Below are 16525 nucleotides of genomic sequence, written 5' to 3' on the forward strand. Positions count from 1 at the left end.
CATTGAAAGTGTTTATCTTTTGCTTTTGCCACTGATCAAAACTTCATGCATACATATTTAATTTTCGTCTTTTGCATATAAAATCCAAATATTTCGTCTTTAAGTCTTAGCTAATCAAGAAACCACACAACTAAACTAGGCCGTGAGTCCTTTGGGAAGAACGATACTTGGTCTTACCAAGTTTATTACTTGAACGATTCGGTCACACTTGCCGATTGAAAAACAAGTTTGTGACATCATATTTTGGTGTTCATAAATTTGTCCATCAGTTGCATTCTAAACATCTCGTACTCTTGGATGAGCGTGTTCTTCGTTGCGCGTTTCACATCATTAGTACCTTAATGTGTGACTTTGAGTTCCTCCCACATTTCCTATGCTGTCTTACAAATAGAAATTCTATAGACCTCATCAAGCACAACAGATGAAATAATATTACGAGCCTTAATATCAAATTGGACTCTTCTATTTTCCTCAACAGTCCAGTTAAAGTATGATGTTGAGATTGTTGATAGGGGAGCACAAGTTTAGCTTAACCCACAATCTTAGTGATATTTGAGTTTTTAATGATGACAACACATAATTAATAACACATGTGTATTCTGTGTTACATGTTCTATATTTATATGTCATATGCTTTTCTTTAATGTGTTAAATCTATTAAAGCATATCGGAGAACATGTTTGAGCTATGTTTGTGTTCTTCATTGCATATCACTGTGTGAAATATGTGATCTTATATGTATATGAATGACATATGTTTTCGGGAAAAGAAAAATCACAAGCACTATGGCTGAACTTTAAATGTTCGGCAAAACAACAGTTTTAAGTCAATTAAATTATAGGGTGAATCGATTGAAACTCGTGTGTTTGCACAAACTCTTTTGAAGTGTGTTGTGAGTTTTTCAAAGAGAAACATTTTCAAAATTGTGCAAAAAGATTTTACTTAATCGAATGCATGCACTATGTATTCGAATAAGTTAGTTGATGTTTTGAAAATCTGTTAAATGCTCGTAACAACTAACATAACGATCATATTTTTAAATATGTTGACCAAGCATTAAATGATAGTCAATTGCATTAATTTTACATTCAATAATTTGTTTGACTACTGCTAATTATGTTATAACTGATTGTTATATTCGATTACGTTAGTAACTCAATCGATTAAAATGCATATGATATGTGTTAAATTATAGATTGACGCAGATTTGAATTTTGTAAGAACTTTTTGGATTCTAACAATTTCATATCATTTACAGAAAGTTGTGATCTTACAGAAAGAGAGGAAAAGCTCCAAGAAACAAGATTGACTGTGGTGATCAACAACTTGTGATTTCTTGAAGAGCAAAACTGTTGTGTTTAAAAGACTGATCCAATCTAGATACTTGGGTGTTACTGCGTGATCAGATTCTGCAATCTCTTGAAGATTGGTTTGAGTTCCCTGTTATGACTACAAGAAGAAGAACGTGTGTGTTCTTGACTTTGAGGGTGCCTCAAAGGGGTTAGACGGCAGAAGAGGGGATTCTTGTTGCTGGTGTTGTTGTTGACTACCTATATTAGATTAGAGGGTTAGAGAGGTGTTTTATATTTTTGATGTGAGGTCTCTATAAAAACCTTGTTGTAAAAACCTTGATCTTTATAGTGCATTGGCTTCTTGTCGTTTGAAGGACACTGGATGTAGGCTTGGCCGAACCAGATGTAGGCTTGGCCGAACCAGTATAAAAACTCAGTGTTTGAATTTTTTGATCCCTACTCTCTTTTATTCAATCGATTACTTTTTGTACTTATTCGATTAAGTTTTCGTTACATTTAAAATCTTTTACTGCGCAATTCAAGAAAAGTATAAAGGAATCAATTTTTGTGAAAAATATTTTAAAAGCTTTTGTTTCTTACACTTCACCAATTCACGCCCCTCTCAGTGTGAGAAATTGAGCCATTCCATTTTAACAATTGGCACCATGTTGAAAGGCTTTTAGGTCGCACTAAAAGTCAACAAACCCTAGTCCCCACTAATGTAGTATAGGACAACCAGGGAATCAATCCAAAGACTCGGCTAGAATTAAGTTTAAAGTGTAGAATTAAATCTTGTATTTATTTAACACCTAATTAACTACTAATACATGGTGGGGAAAGGAAAAATTATCTATAATGTAAAAATATAAAACTAACTAATAATGCATGTATCTACTAAATCTAATCACTGAATGCAAGATAATGTGATGAAAACATAAACTATGTAAAAAAATATATGCACTGATAATGAAGAATTAGAATGAATGGTGTATGGATGAATAAATGCTGCTGGACGAGCGTCCAAGGAGATGACGAATGTGTGTGTCGCGAGCTTCTTCGAAGCTTCCTCCAGAGATGAACGTAGCGGAATGAAATGGAAGTTTGAGATTTGAAGGGGAAATTGAGGTTGAATACAAGGAACCCTAGGATCTAGGATTAATCGGTGGAGAACCGCGAAGTACAAATGAAACCCTAGGATTGGGAAGAGACGCGATTTGGACCGATTAAACGGTGGTAAATGGAGATTGAACGGTGGAAAAGTGGTTTTTAATGGTGGAACATGGAGTATGATTGGTGGAAAATGGTGGTAGAGGGTGGAAACCCTAGAAGAAGATGAGGAAGTGTGGTGAACGAAGAGAAGATACCTTCGAAGACGCGTATGGAGAGCGGATCTATGGTTGGAGACAATGGAGCTCTCGAGAGCGAGAATGAGACGCGCTGAGATATGGATGGATGCGCGAGAGAAGAATGGAAGTCGCGATTGTGATGTGAAGGAGAATTGAAAATATGGCTGCTGACGCGTGCCGAAGGAGGATGTGGCGCTGATGCGTCCACGGTGAAGGGTGATGTGTCAGCGTGGAGTGTGAAAGAGAAGCACGGTGGAAATTGGAAAAATGAAAGTGAGAGAGGTGCTTGGAAGGTGGCTAGAGGGAGTCTTTGAACTCTCTAGCCTATGACTTTCAAGAGAGAATAATTTCTGATTTCAGAAAATTCAATTCTCATTAATCTCAAAAGTCCCCATTACAATAGAAAAGTTGGGTATTTATAGTAACCCATGCTCCTTACAAACTAACCTATGAAAGGTAAAAATACAAAGAAGGACTACGTCGGGCAGGATTACATCAAATGCAAAGAAAGAAAATTAATGCATGAATCCTAACCTAAAATGATATAAAATGCAATACAAAATTAAGAAGAACAATTAACAACACGAAACCCCCATGGGGTAATCTCCTTAGGGAATGAAAGAAGAACAATATAGAATGAAGTGTAAAATATAAAACTAAATTGTGACTGTGATAGGAAAAGGTAAACAGAATATTCAACACCATATAGCATCTGAAAAACAGAAAAGAAAAGCACAAAACTAATTACCTAATATTGGGACAAATTGGAAGATAGTATAATATCAAACACAATCTTGGCAACAAGAATAATTTGAAGCTTCAGAGCATACTATGTCTCAAGAAGACATCTTGAAAAGTTAGGCCCTCTTTGGGGTCCTAAGGTATTTGAATCAAATACCATTGATATGCACAGTTTCCTTTAAATCTCAAATCAACGTCAATTGCCTAAAATTGTACTTGTCCTTATACTATAACAAATTGCCCAAACCAACTGATCCAAAATCAAATCCCATACTAACCTCACGTTAACACTAACCTATAATGAAACTGTAAACGGAAATTCAAAGGAAATCATAAAGGAAAGGAAACAAACCCACAAGGAACTCAGAATCTAAAACTGAATTGTAAAGTTATTGAATGATAAAGCATAGAAAGTAAAATCAAGTGCAGAATTTAACAGAACAAACTCAAAGGTAAAGTGAATCGAAACTGGAACATAAAAGTGCTTTATTGAAAAGTAAATTCAGAATTTACAAGATACTAGAGTTTCTCAGAGAGCCAATATCTGTCACCCAATAGAAGCTCCAAGAACTCCAAGGATCAAAGTTTCTACCCTACGAAAACTGGAAATTCTAAAACTAAAGCCAGAGAATGAAAACCCTAAGCTAGATACACCATCTGTCACCCAGTGCACATCTAAACCTGGGAATGGAGCTTGTGACCTACCACTCGTGCTTTACAAAGTTACAAAAGCCCCTTTTATAGGGAAAGTTCAAAGGCAGAAAAAAAAACAATAGGGGGAAAAAAGAGGGAAGAATCACCAACTGTCTTTGGAAGCTTCTCGAGCAGCCTTCAACAAACTCTAAACCACTTTGATCTTCAATCGTCGACTGCTTCGCACGTGCCTCCAACCTCCATTCTGACCGATCAACATCTTGGGCTGGCCTCCTTTAGTTAATTTTCTGGATCATCATCCTTTGGGCTGTAAAACCCCTTTCTCTCACGCTCTCTAGAGGCTCTCTCACGAACCCTAGCTGCTGTGTTATTCTTCTCTCATTTGAACTTTGCTCGAGAGAGACTGCTTTCTCCTCCAAATGAAGTCCCGAGCTCAACCCCCAAAGCTGCCTCCTTTGAAACTCATCGTTTCACTTAAGCCCATATCCAGGGAACCGACCCACATAAGAGCAGCAACTTCCAATGTCCAGCAGCGTAGTAACTAAGAAGGACCCAATGTAGAATGTTCCAAATAGCTCAGCATTAGCTGCCCAAATTGTGCAATTAGATTAACCCCTATTTTTCCAGTGCAGCAATGCAGCGATGCAGAACAACAGTAGCGGCCCAAATCCAGCCAATGCATTTAGCCTAATTGCACCTCTACTGACAAATGGTCCAAACCCAATTCCTAAGGCCCAATCTGCAACAAAGAAAAATCAGTCCAAAACTATAGAAAGAAATGAAATTTAAGAAATAAAAAGAAATGTTTTTATCAAAAGATTTTCTAAAAAAAATATTAATTCTCTAATTATTTACAACTACCAAAAATACTCCTAAAAACCTATTTTTAACTCAAATTCTATAAAACTAAAGAATTAAGAGGAAAACATAAAACTAGCCTAATTATAAGAAATTAAAAACTAAAGAAATCTAAGAAATGATTTTTAACAAAGAAAAATATGTAAATCTAGAGTGTTATCACACCAGAGCTGGTTTTCATAAAATATTTGAACACCTAATCGATTACTATTTCCGTTTAATCGATAGATCCTAGAAAATGGCTTTCAATTTTCAAACCTTTGGTGAAGGTGCATCCACAAATAGACCACCACTATTTGTTGGACAAAACTATGCCTTTTGGAAAATAAGGATGCAAACTTTTCTTGAATCTATGGATAAAGGAGTTTGGAATGCAATTCTAAACGATCCATATGAGCCCACTCAAATTGTGAATGGAAAAATTGTTTTGAAAAACATTTCAGTGTGGCCTTAGGATGAGAACCGTAGAGAACAATATGATGTTAAGGCTAGGAACGTAATTCCTTTTGCACTAACTATGGATGAGTTTTTCAGGATTTCCCAATGCAAGAATGCCAAAGAAATGTGGAAAGTTCTTGAAGTGACACATGAAGGTACTGACAAGGAAAAACGTGCTAGAAAGAACTCTCGTGTAGGAATATGAGTTGTTCAGGATTAAGGCCGGGGAGACCATCTATGATGTGCATAAGAGGTTTACATAGATTGTCAACCATCTAATGGCTCTCGGGAAATATTTTGAGAAAGAAGAGATTAACATCAAAATCTTGAAGAGTTTAAACAGAAGCTGGCAGCCAAAGGTAACTGTTATTTTGGAATCTAGAAATTTAACTAACATGAATATGGAAGCCCTTTTTGGCAAGCAGCATGAATTAGAAGTTGGAAGGCTTAGAGAGGAAGAAGAAATTGAAGAATAGAAATTGATTGCTCTCAAAGCCACAAGCAAGAAATCCTCTGTTGATGGATTGACAAGTGTACCAAATCGCACAAGTAATATAAAATGGTAAGACCAAGTATTGTATCCCAGAAGACTCTCGGCACTAAACAGTTGTGTGATGGCTCGATTAATTAAGACTTAAATAAAATGAGATCATTGGTTTAAGATGCAAAGACAAAATATTAAATATGAATGCAATTTGATCAATAGCAGAGTAACACAAAAATGAACCTCCTAGCACTCATGCAATTCATAAATATTGCGATGAATGAGTAAAATAAAGAATGTAATAAGCACAGATGAATTACTCTATCAATTAACGAAAAAGCATATGGAATTTAGCATCAATTTAAATACATGAGAGTTTAGAAGGTTACATCATCCCCCAACAACAAATAGAGTTTAGTTCCCCACAGACATGGATAAACTAGATGAATAATGGAGAAGGATGAGATAGCCAAACCCTAAAAGTAGAGGAAGGACGCTTTCACATCCAAATCCACCTTCAGAGAGTGGAAGAGTGTGTTGTTGTGCTGCTCTAGTCAGAGATACAAAACCTAGGAAGCCTGGGTCCTTTAAATATAATGAAAGCATAACAGAAACAAAGCCCAATCCCGGGAGAATGGCTCTCAAGCGTCCAACTTAGGGCGCCCGGGCGGCGAGTAGTGGTCTTCCACACTCAAGCCTCTTAGAGATCGCCCAAGCCTTCTACCTCCGGCGCTCAAGCGCTCCAAAAGGGGCGCTCGGGCGGTAAGCGACACTTCCTGCGCTTAAGCCTTCCAGAGGACTTCCGGCAGTTCGTGTTGTTGCCGCTCAAATGCCCAAAAAGGGGCGCCTAGGCAACGAGCGGTGGTTTCGTGCGCTCAAGCCCTCCAAAAAGGGCTCCCAAGCCTCGAGCTTCCTTCCTTCTAGTGCTTTTTCTGGACCTTTCTAAGCTCTATCTCCTTAGCACTTTATCCCTGCTTTCCATATTAACTCAATTTCTATGAAAACAAAGGGAATTAGTCATAAAATCATCAAATTCAACCTCAACTCTCTTATTTACACAACTTAACAGAAAAACATGATTTCAAGCAAGTTTGTAAGTAGAAAAGGGTGTATTTATGATGAGTCAATATTTTCTTGATTTCACTTAGCTTATTGTGCTAGATTTAATCAGGGAATTATGCTTGAATGTCCAGTATTTCCCCATTTTTGCTAATTGTTCTTAATTTGACCATAAATTCTAATTTTAATTAATTTGAATTATCTAAGGCTAATTATTTTCATCATTGCTTGAAGGAAAAATTTTGGAGATACATTTTGGGACATCAGGAAGAATGCAAATAAATTCAAGACTCTCCTAATAGACATTTTAGAATTAATTAAATTGTAATTTAGTAGCGTAGAATGTTTTTGGATTAACTTTTGTAAATTGGCAAAATGAACTAAGCCCAAAAGTGGGGGTGGATGACTTGGCACCCTAGGATTTTTGTGTGGATCCCACCCTCATAAAAGAGAGACACACGACCTTGGACCATCCGCACGCACTCATTTTTCGGTTTTGAAAACTGTTTTCAAGGGTTTTTGGATAATGAAGAAGCACACTCTTTCTTTCATTTTTTTGGGTTTTTTAAGCACTTTTGATTCAATCCTTTTATTGTTTCTATGCTTGAATGTTCACGCTGTTTGAGGGGGAGAATGAAGTATTGTTTTATGTTTTTATTTTAAAGTTCCTTGGAATGAAAAGAAGCAAAGCAAACAGTGACATGGCTATTGGAAGGAGACGTCAACACTGCCAAGTTGTGAATAAGAGAAGAACTCTTCCTTTATTGCGTTGATTCTTGTGCTGGAAGCAAGGAAGGAGGAGCTGACTTATTTTGGCTTGAAGAGTAACTCACGAAATTTCATTTGGCTTGTGCGTGGATGTAGACATTTGAGGCAGAAGCAGTGCAGCGGGTTATCTTTCTTTTAAACAAAATAAAGGCCAGTGACAAGCAACACGGTGATTTTAATATGAAAGTGGCACGGTCAAGCAAAGTAGAAGGCAGTTGACACGTCTTGGGAGGAGGAAAAGCGCGTGATTTCATTTGGAGTGAAGAAATGCATTTGTTTTCTTTTAAAAGCTACGGTCAAGATGCTGTAGGAAGAATGGATTTTCATCATCATTTTATTTGATTTTACAAAAGGAGTATGCATGGATTTCAATGAAAGAAAAGAGAAGTTGTTTTTGTTTTGGGATATGCTGCAAGCGGTGATTTTTATTTAGCTTTGAATGAAGAAGCACGGTGCACTCATTAGCTGGATAGGCCACGGCCTGGGTGGATATTTATTTTAGAAGTTCATCTCATTTTTGCTTTGAGAAATGACGTGCTGGAAGAGGATGAGTGGTGTCACGGCCTTGGATGGAAAAATGGTGTAGCACGAATTTTATTTTACAGCAGCTTACTCACTTATTTAAACTAACTCTTCAAGCGTTTTCTTTTTGTCATTTCTGTGATGAATTGCTTCTGATGTTTAGCTTACAAGATTGTGCATTTAATGTTTTAGCTTAAGTGTTGCATTTCTATAGTTTGAATTGTGTTTGGATATTTATCTGTTGCATTGTTCACTTTAATGTTTCATGCACTTTAATGCTTTCAATTATGTTCGATTGTGTTTAATTTCCATTTTAATTTAATCATTTGCATTCACAAAACCCTCCCCACTACGTGTTCGACTTATTACCTGAACCACATTTGGTCCTTGAGAGACGACCTAGGAGTCACTTCCTAGCACTATACTGCATTCTTAATGCACATCAAATTTGTATGGGCCGCAACAGCCCCATCAAATTTTGGCACCGTTGCCGGGGACCAAGGATTTGGTTTTAGGTCTTTTGTTGTGTTAGTGTGTTGTGTGTGTGTTAGTATATGTTTTGTCGTGTATGTTTGAGTATGTGTGTTTTTTTTGCTTAGGTTGTTTTATGTGTTTGAAATTTTTTTGCTATCGTTTCATGGTTGTAGGGTGTTGTGACTTAACACAACCCCAAACTTAGAACTTTGCTTGTCCTCAAGCGAAGCAAATTATAACTTAGCTTTTAAGAACAATCATTACAATGACTCAACTTTTTTCAAAAAAATTTCTTCCAGACAAGAAATCACTTTGATCAACTCAGCATATAGATGTCAGTTAAGATGTATAGATGCCTTAATCAATTAAAATTAGTGTGATGCTCATGTACTTCAACAGATGCTATCTTTAAGGATGATCTATCAACCAAGCAGAGATGCAATCAGAAATTCAAAGAACTACTCCTCACCAAGAAAATTGTTTCACTCAAGCACTCAAAAGTTTATCACTCAACTCACAGGTGTATAGTGAGGTGTTGGTGTCTGTTTGACTCTGCTATCACAATGTCACACAAATTAACTTTGCCTTTCATTTAACCACAATCAAACAGACTCACAAGCAAGTTTTCATCACAAGGGCTTTTCATGGCTTGTAACTTTGCCTTTTCAAAACATGCATAAGGCTCATGGTTCAAAGGGCAAACTAAATTGTTTTCTTTTTCAGTGGATAAAATCATGTGAAGGCTAAAAGAATCAGGGAAAGCAAAAGATGGCCTTGATCATATGAAACTTGCAAGCCAGTAGTTCAATCACATCAAATTTGGGAATAATCATTCATGCTTCCAAAGTAATAGCAATTATTCACAAAAACTCTGAAGCCCAAAACTCACACAGGTAAACTCTCAAGTCCCAAAATTCAGAAAAAAGACCCCACTTAGTTTCTCATTCAAACTTTACCTCAAGCATCTGTTTCATACTCTATGAGTTATCACCTGTATATCAACATATCATGCATAATCTCAACATCAATCCACACACTAGAATATCACAAAGCAATACCCATCACAAAACAATCATAGGTGAACCAAAGCATTTTAGTCCATTAAAGCAAAGCACAATATAAAGCAAATAATTAAAAAGGAAACTAATAAAACAGAAACAAAATACAGTCAATAAAAGCAATTAACACAAAAACAGAAAAATAAAATAAATCATGGTCATAACAAAGATGGCACCCTTCAGTAGGTGCCAAATATAAATCATCACTCCTCATCAGAATCCTCATCCTCAACATCCTCATCCATGACTGAAGCTTTAGCTGCTTCAGCTCTATCATCCTCATGTGCTGTGTCAGCGGGCCATGCCACATAAGTTGCAAATTCATCTTAAGACATGAACAGTCTCTTAGGGAATGCGGGCGTCAGTGTCCTCAGCAGATCCTGCTCGCCCTTGTATACGACAACCATCCTAGCATCCAGCAGAGAATAGTACATGTCCCGCATCTGGAAAGGAGAGACCTCATGAACCGGCTCCTAAGCTGGTGATGGCGTCCTCCTGTGTGCCATGGGCTGCTGTAGTGGCTGCTTTGGATGGTCTGGCTCATCCACTGCACAATAGTGAGTAAAGTAAGCTACGTCCAACTTCTTTCTTGGACGCTCCAATGGTGGCCTTGAAACATTAATGCATGCAGCCTCACAAAGGTGGGTGATCAATGAAGGATGTCCCAGGGGTGCCTTGCTGGTTGCACCACGGGAACAACTCTAGATCTTATCAGCTATGATCTCGCCTATGTTAACATTAAGGCCTCTAAGAATACAGTAGAGGAGGATAGCCCTATGAACAGTGATGTCAGAAACATGAGAGCAGGGCTAGATATTGGCATGAGAGAATGTCATCCAACACTTCGCCAGAGGCGTCAGATGGGGTCTAGTAAGGTGGACGGGTTCCCCATACCTGTTCCTCTGAAAATGCCCTCTAGGCACACATAAGGTTCACTCCACATCCTCATAATCTACCCCTTCCAGCAAATGAAGCAAACTGACATTGTTGCCCCTCGCACTCTATACTAAGGAAGCAGTTAATAGCATCAGCATAAAAAATAATCCTCTTACCCCTCACGTAGCTGAAGTACGTCTCATCTTCTCCTCCCAATGCTTTAGCAACGGGAATCGCGACGGCACGATGATCCAAAAAAAAGACGAGTTTGTTAATCCAAAAAAAAGACGAGTTTGTAAAACGAGATTTGGAGTCACCACCATAGTTTATTATGGAAAACTACGGAAAAACCATAAAAGGATAAGGCATGGTCTGTGAAAACCAGATTCTGGGTTCAGGAGTCGGTTACGCGTAGGGAAGGTATTAGCACCCTACCACACCTGCCCGAAGGTAGTACCTTTAACTAAATACGCGAATGTGATGTGGTTTTCAAAATGTTTAATTATCCCCAAAAATAAAACTCTAAAGACACAAAATATAATTTTTCGTTTTTTTAGTCCAACAAGGATTGACCTTGCTCCTACGTATTGTCATTCAAAACGAGAAATCAGGGTTACGTAGTTCTTTTGAAATTGTTTGAGAAGTTTGTTTGCAAATTGTCTAAAAATTTGTTTTGAAAGGATTTTGGATTTTTGGGAAGTGAACCTGACAAGGACTAGCCTTGCTCCTACGTATCTCCATTTTTGATGGAGAATCAAGGATCACGTAGTTACAGTTGAGATATTGTTTATTGTTTGAAAATGTAGATATTTTCTAATTTTTGAAGATTATATGTTTTTTTAATATTTTCGAGAAAAAAAGGTATTGAGTACAAGGTCGACGCGGACGGTCACACGAGTACTTGTACCTTTGGAATGATACTAAAATATTTGTTTTTTTAAGAGAAGAGAATGGTCTTAAACACTAGGACGATGCGGACGATCACACGAGTGCTTAACCTTTAAAATTACTTTTAATAATTTTTAATTATTTTTTTCAAAGAAAGAGAAAACGTTTTTTAGCACAAGGACGACGCGAGCGGTCACACCTATGCTTAACTTTTAAAATGATATTTTTGTTATTTTTATTTATTTTTAAAGAAGAGAGAAAGGTATTGAACACTAGGACGATGTGGACAATCACACGAGTGTTCAACCTTTAAAACTATTTTGGTTATTTTTTAATTATTTTTGAAAGAAAGAGAAAAGGATGTTTAGCAAAAGGACGACGCGAGCAGTCACACGTGCGCTTAACCTTTAAAACATATTTTTGTTATTATTTTTAAGAGGAAGAGAAAAGGGTTTTTTAGGACAAGGACCACGCGAGAGGTCACATGTGTGCTTAACCTTTAAAACATATTTATTATTATTATTTTTAAAAAGAAAGAGAAAATGTTTTTTTAGCACAAGGACGACGTGAGCGGTCACACGCGTGCTTATCCTTTAAAACATATTTTTATTATTATTATTTTTTTAAAAGAGAAAAGGTTTTTTTAGCACAAGGACGGCGTGAGCGGTCACACGTGTGCTTAACTTTTAAAACTTATTTTTATTATTATATATATTTTATATTTTTATGTATTATTATATATATTTTAAAATATATAGATATTTAAAAAAACAAAAAAAAACAATGAAGTAAAATAATAAATAAATAAAAGATGTAGAGGTACCTAAATGAGAAAATGGGTGTGCCCAAACCATTTTTTTTAGACAGGATGGGCTTAAGCCTAAACAGAATAGGGGTGCGATATACGAACAGGGGGTATCAAATAGACACAGGATCAAAGCCTAAACCCTTATTTAGAGTTATCAGATTTAACAAAATGCTCGAGGCCCAACTGAAACGAAATGCAAAGGGGTGCAAACAGTAGTGCAACACGTCTGGAAGAAGATTTAGCCCACCAGCTAGGCCCAAAACTCCTTCTTACATAGAAAACTATAGGGGTTCAACCAATTTCAACTCATTCCACCATTCACAATCAACACATCAGAGACCCAGGGTCTCTTTCTTTGATTGAACTAGCTTAGGGTGGGCTTGCCTCCCTTGAACACATGCAACACTACTTCTTCGAACCAGCCACCGTGCCACCACCTTCTATTAGTCTCGGTGTCGGCGGCGACCCTAAGCGCCACCGGAAGTGCTGCCGGCTGCGACGCCACCGCCTTCCCTCTCTCTGCGTCGTTGGCGACACCAAGCGTCACCGGAGCTACTGCTGGCCGTAGAGTCACCGCCCTCTTTCTCTCTTCTCTTCGACTTTCTCTACAATGGGTCATCCCGCTACAATCTCGAGGAAGATATACAACGTAACATTATCCTTGTGTGTGCCTAGATATTGAACTATGTTGTCATGCTGGAATTGACTCAAAAGAGATATTTCTTGCCGAAGCTAGAAAATACTTTGTTCGCTCTCGCCTCTATGACCCAATAAGGACACCTCCTTTACAGCAAAAAAGCTTCCATCGTATGTGAAGGCCTCGACAACAACTCTGCTGCAAATGGCTTCATCCCCCACCGAAGCGAAACTGTGCAATAGAGGGGGATTTGGTCCAACCCCACTCCTTATTGCATTCTCTACAGCGCACCGAAAACTATGAACACCATGGTGTGTTTGGGAATTTGGTGTAGTGGTGCCCTGGATGGCATTCTTTCAAGACTCAAGAAATTTAAAGAAACACTAAGGTATTGAATCTGGTTTTGGTTGTTAGTTTCATTTGAAGCAAGTGAAGGTTGAATAGAGCACGAGTATCTGTTGGTTTCATTTTGCGGTGTTCTCTGTGTGAGTTTCTCGCTTAATGATTCAATTTTATTGTTGATTGGAGTGAACAGAGGCGCTGAAGGCCGTGGAAAATCGGAGAGCTCGTGATGGTCGGTCACAGCTCCACTGTGCAGGGGTGCTTAGGGAAAGGTGATGAAGGTGTTCGGTAAGAATGTGGAATGGAGAAAGGGGAAGACTCCTACCATAATACATACTTAAGCAAAGCGACTTCAAGCATAAAATGAAATATAATGTAGCAAGCTTACATGACTATGTCTACACGAGTGAGCAAGGTGTGCTTACCTCTTGGAGCTCTGCTTGCCTTTGTCAGCTTCGTCTCCGGTGATCTCTCCCCCTTTTGGCTGGTGTCTTTCTTTTTTCTTGGTGAATCGTGGAAGCTCTCACCAACTCCCCTCCCCGTCCTTTCTCCCGACAAAAGTTTTCTTTTTTTTATACTAAAGACAAAATGGAACGTTCCAAACCTTTTTCCCTTTTTCTTCTTCTTTTTTATTATGTTAATTACATTTAACCATATTAATCGTCTTAGAACAAAACTAAAAATAAAAATAAGAAGTAAAAACAAAAATTAAAATGGAAATGATAAAAGGAAAAGTAAAATAAAATAAAATAAGATAGAATGAGAAAATGTGTATATTATTTAGTCAATCGGACGAAATTGGGTGTTGACAACTATGTCAACATTGGCGGGAGAGGGGTAGACTGCCAGGTGACCCTAGTCTCTATTGTTCAGCTCCCTTTCAAACTAGGGAGCTAAGGATGGTATGGAGGCCACCTTCCTTTCCATTAGCAATTTTCTTCCCTCCTCTTATGGGAAGTATCTTTCATGAGTAGGGTTTCTGAACTTTGTTGAGTAAAATTGCTCCTTCTCCTTCCTCTTTGTCCCCTTTTCTTTGGAACCAAGGGTTTTAATTCTTTTTCCTCAAGAAGATGTCATTCCTGCATAGAATCAAACAGCCAAAAAAAATAGAACAATCAGAAAAACAAACAAATCTACCACTGCCGGTTGGGCGCCCCTTAGGGGGCGCTTGAGCGGCGCGCGGTGCAGCCAAGCGTAACCTTGTTGTTTCTTCCCTTTTCCAATTCAATTTTAACCTAGTTTAGATTAAAATTGGCACAATTTAATCGGTCCAAACAGTGGGAAATCAAGCATAGACAGTATAAAGCATAAAAAATCAAACTTTCTCATCAAAATCCTTCAAAATTCAACTTTAAAATGCTCATTCCACAAGAACTTACTTGGTTGGAGACAAGAAAAAAGAAATTGAAGCTCAATTTAAGTGCATAAATGTGTCCCCTAGAAGCCACACAATCAAAAGCCCCAATTTTTGATGGTTGAGAGGTGCAAATTAAGTGAGAAATAGGGTTTTTGGTGGAAAAGTGAAGGGGGAAAGTGAAGAGAGGACTTGGGAGAGGTGTTTAGGGAGGCTAGAGCGAGGAGAATCTGAGAGAGGGGGCTTGTGCGAACCCTAGAGAGGTGTTTGGGCCGAAATCCCGCTCAAGCCCCAACTTAAAAACCAAGTCTGCAGTCGCGCCACCTGGGCGCCCCTCAGAGGGCGCTGAAGCGGCGAGCGACACTTTTCCCCCTTTACTTTTTAGCTTGTTTTGGGTGGTCCTGGCCTTGAGTTCTCAGATTCAACTTAGGATTTTTCCAGTTTCTTTTCCCTAACCCTCACGACAACACTCAAATCAATCAAATAATCTCTCTTCACCCCTCAAACCTTTAGTTATTACAGGTTAAGCACACTAGACTCAAACAAACAGAAACAAACAAAATAAAAATGCATAAATACTGGGTCGCCTCCCAGCAAGCGCTTCTTTAACCTCACTAGCTTGACCCAAAGCAAACACAAAATAAACAGAAAAAAATTCAAAACTTAAAGAAACAATAAACAAATAAAAGTTTGTAAAACACTGGGTTGCCTCCCAACAAGCGCTTCTTTAACGTCACTAGCTTGACCCAATAAGTTAATGATATCTCTGATTTTGGTGTTGTCTTTTCCTTCTCCACACCAATAGTCCTTCAGTAACTTCCTGTTCACCTTCTTGATTCTCTTGGAAATTGGAGATTTAATCTCTATCAGTCCATCAGTTCTGAGTTCTTTCACAACCCACAACTTTTTGTTGAATGTCAGTGGAATGCCTGGTCTAAATTCTTCATGTTTCTCCAGGGAGTCTTGATGAACACTTTTTCCTTTGTTGTCTTTTTCTTCCTCTTTCACCTGTGATAAAAAAACATTTTTTACCTTTTTTACCTGGCTTGACAGCTTTAGTACTGGCCTCTGGTGTATCTCCACTTGAAGTCTTGAGACTATTCTTCTTCACCTGGATTCGATGCTCCGCATTGAAGACATTGAAGATCACCTCCTCTTCTTGGTCTTTAAGTGTTATAGTTCCACCATCAACATTAATGACAACCTTGGCCGTTTTCATGAATGGCCTACCAAGAATAATAGGGATCTCCAAATTCGATAATGACCACACCATAGGGCTTTTTGGTGGATCCATCAGCCATAAACAAAGTCAATCTTGTAGGTTTAACTTCCAGACCACCAATCTTTTCAACAAAAGATAAGGGCATCAAATTGATATTGGACCTTAAATGAATTAGGGCTTTCGCTATTTTAGGACTCCCAATAGTGCACGGAATAGTGAAACTTCCTGGATCTTCAACCTTAGGAGGAAGTGTCTTTTGTAAGATCACACTGCACTCTTCCTGTACCTATATTGTGTCCTCCACTAAACATTTCTTTCTTTTCAGGAGTTTCTTCAAAAACTTAGCATATTCAGGAATCTGTTGCAATGCTTTAGTCATAGGAATTCTAACCCCCAATTTTCTAGAGATTTCCTCAAAGCACCCTGATTGTCTCTCTTTTTCTTTTTTGGGGCACTCTTGAGGGTGATTGAAATTTTTATCTAATTTTTCTTTTCTTCTCTCAACCTCTTCTTTTTTCTCTCTCTCAATCTATTCTTTTTCTTTTTACTTTTCCTTGATCTCAAATATTTTTTCAACTTTTTCTTTTCTCGCACTCTCTTCTTTTTCTTTCTCACTCAACTTTTCTCTTTCTTTCTCTCCCTCATCTTTCACACTCACAATAGCTTTGCATTCTTCTTTGGGGTTAACTTCAGTATTAGCCCCA

At 38.0% G+C, this 16525-nt stretch overlaps 1 pseudogene; it reads right to left on the reverse strand.

Annotated features, from left to right (window-relative positions):
* Positions 1 to 9897: 9897 nt before the first annotated feature.
* On the reverse strand, positions 9898 to 12885 carry LOC148195402 (uncharacterized; annotated as a pseudogene).
* Between the last annotated feature and the right edge of the window lie 3640 nt (positions 12886 to 16525).

This window comes from Vigna umbellata, chromosome 7, assembly GCF_029865625.1.
Source record: "Vigna umbellata cultivar VRB3 chromosome 7, Vumbellata_1.0, whole genome shotgun sequence".
Classification (NCBI taxonomy): domain Eukaryota; kingdom Viridiplantae; phylum Streptophyta; class Magnoliopsida; order Fabales; family Fabaceae; genus Vigna; species Vigna umbellata.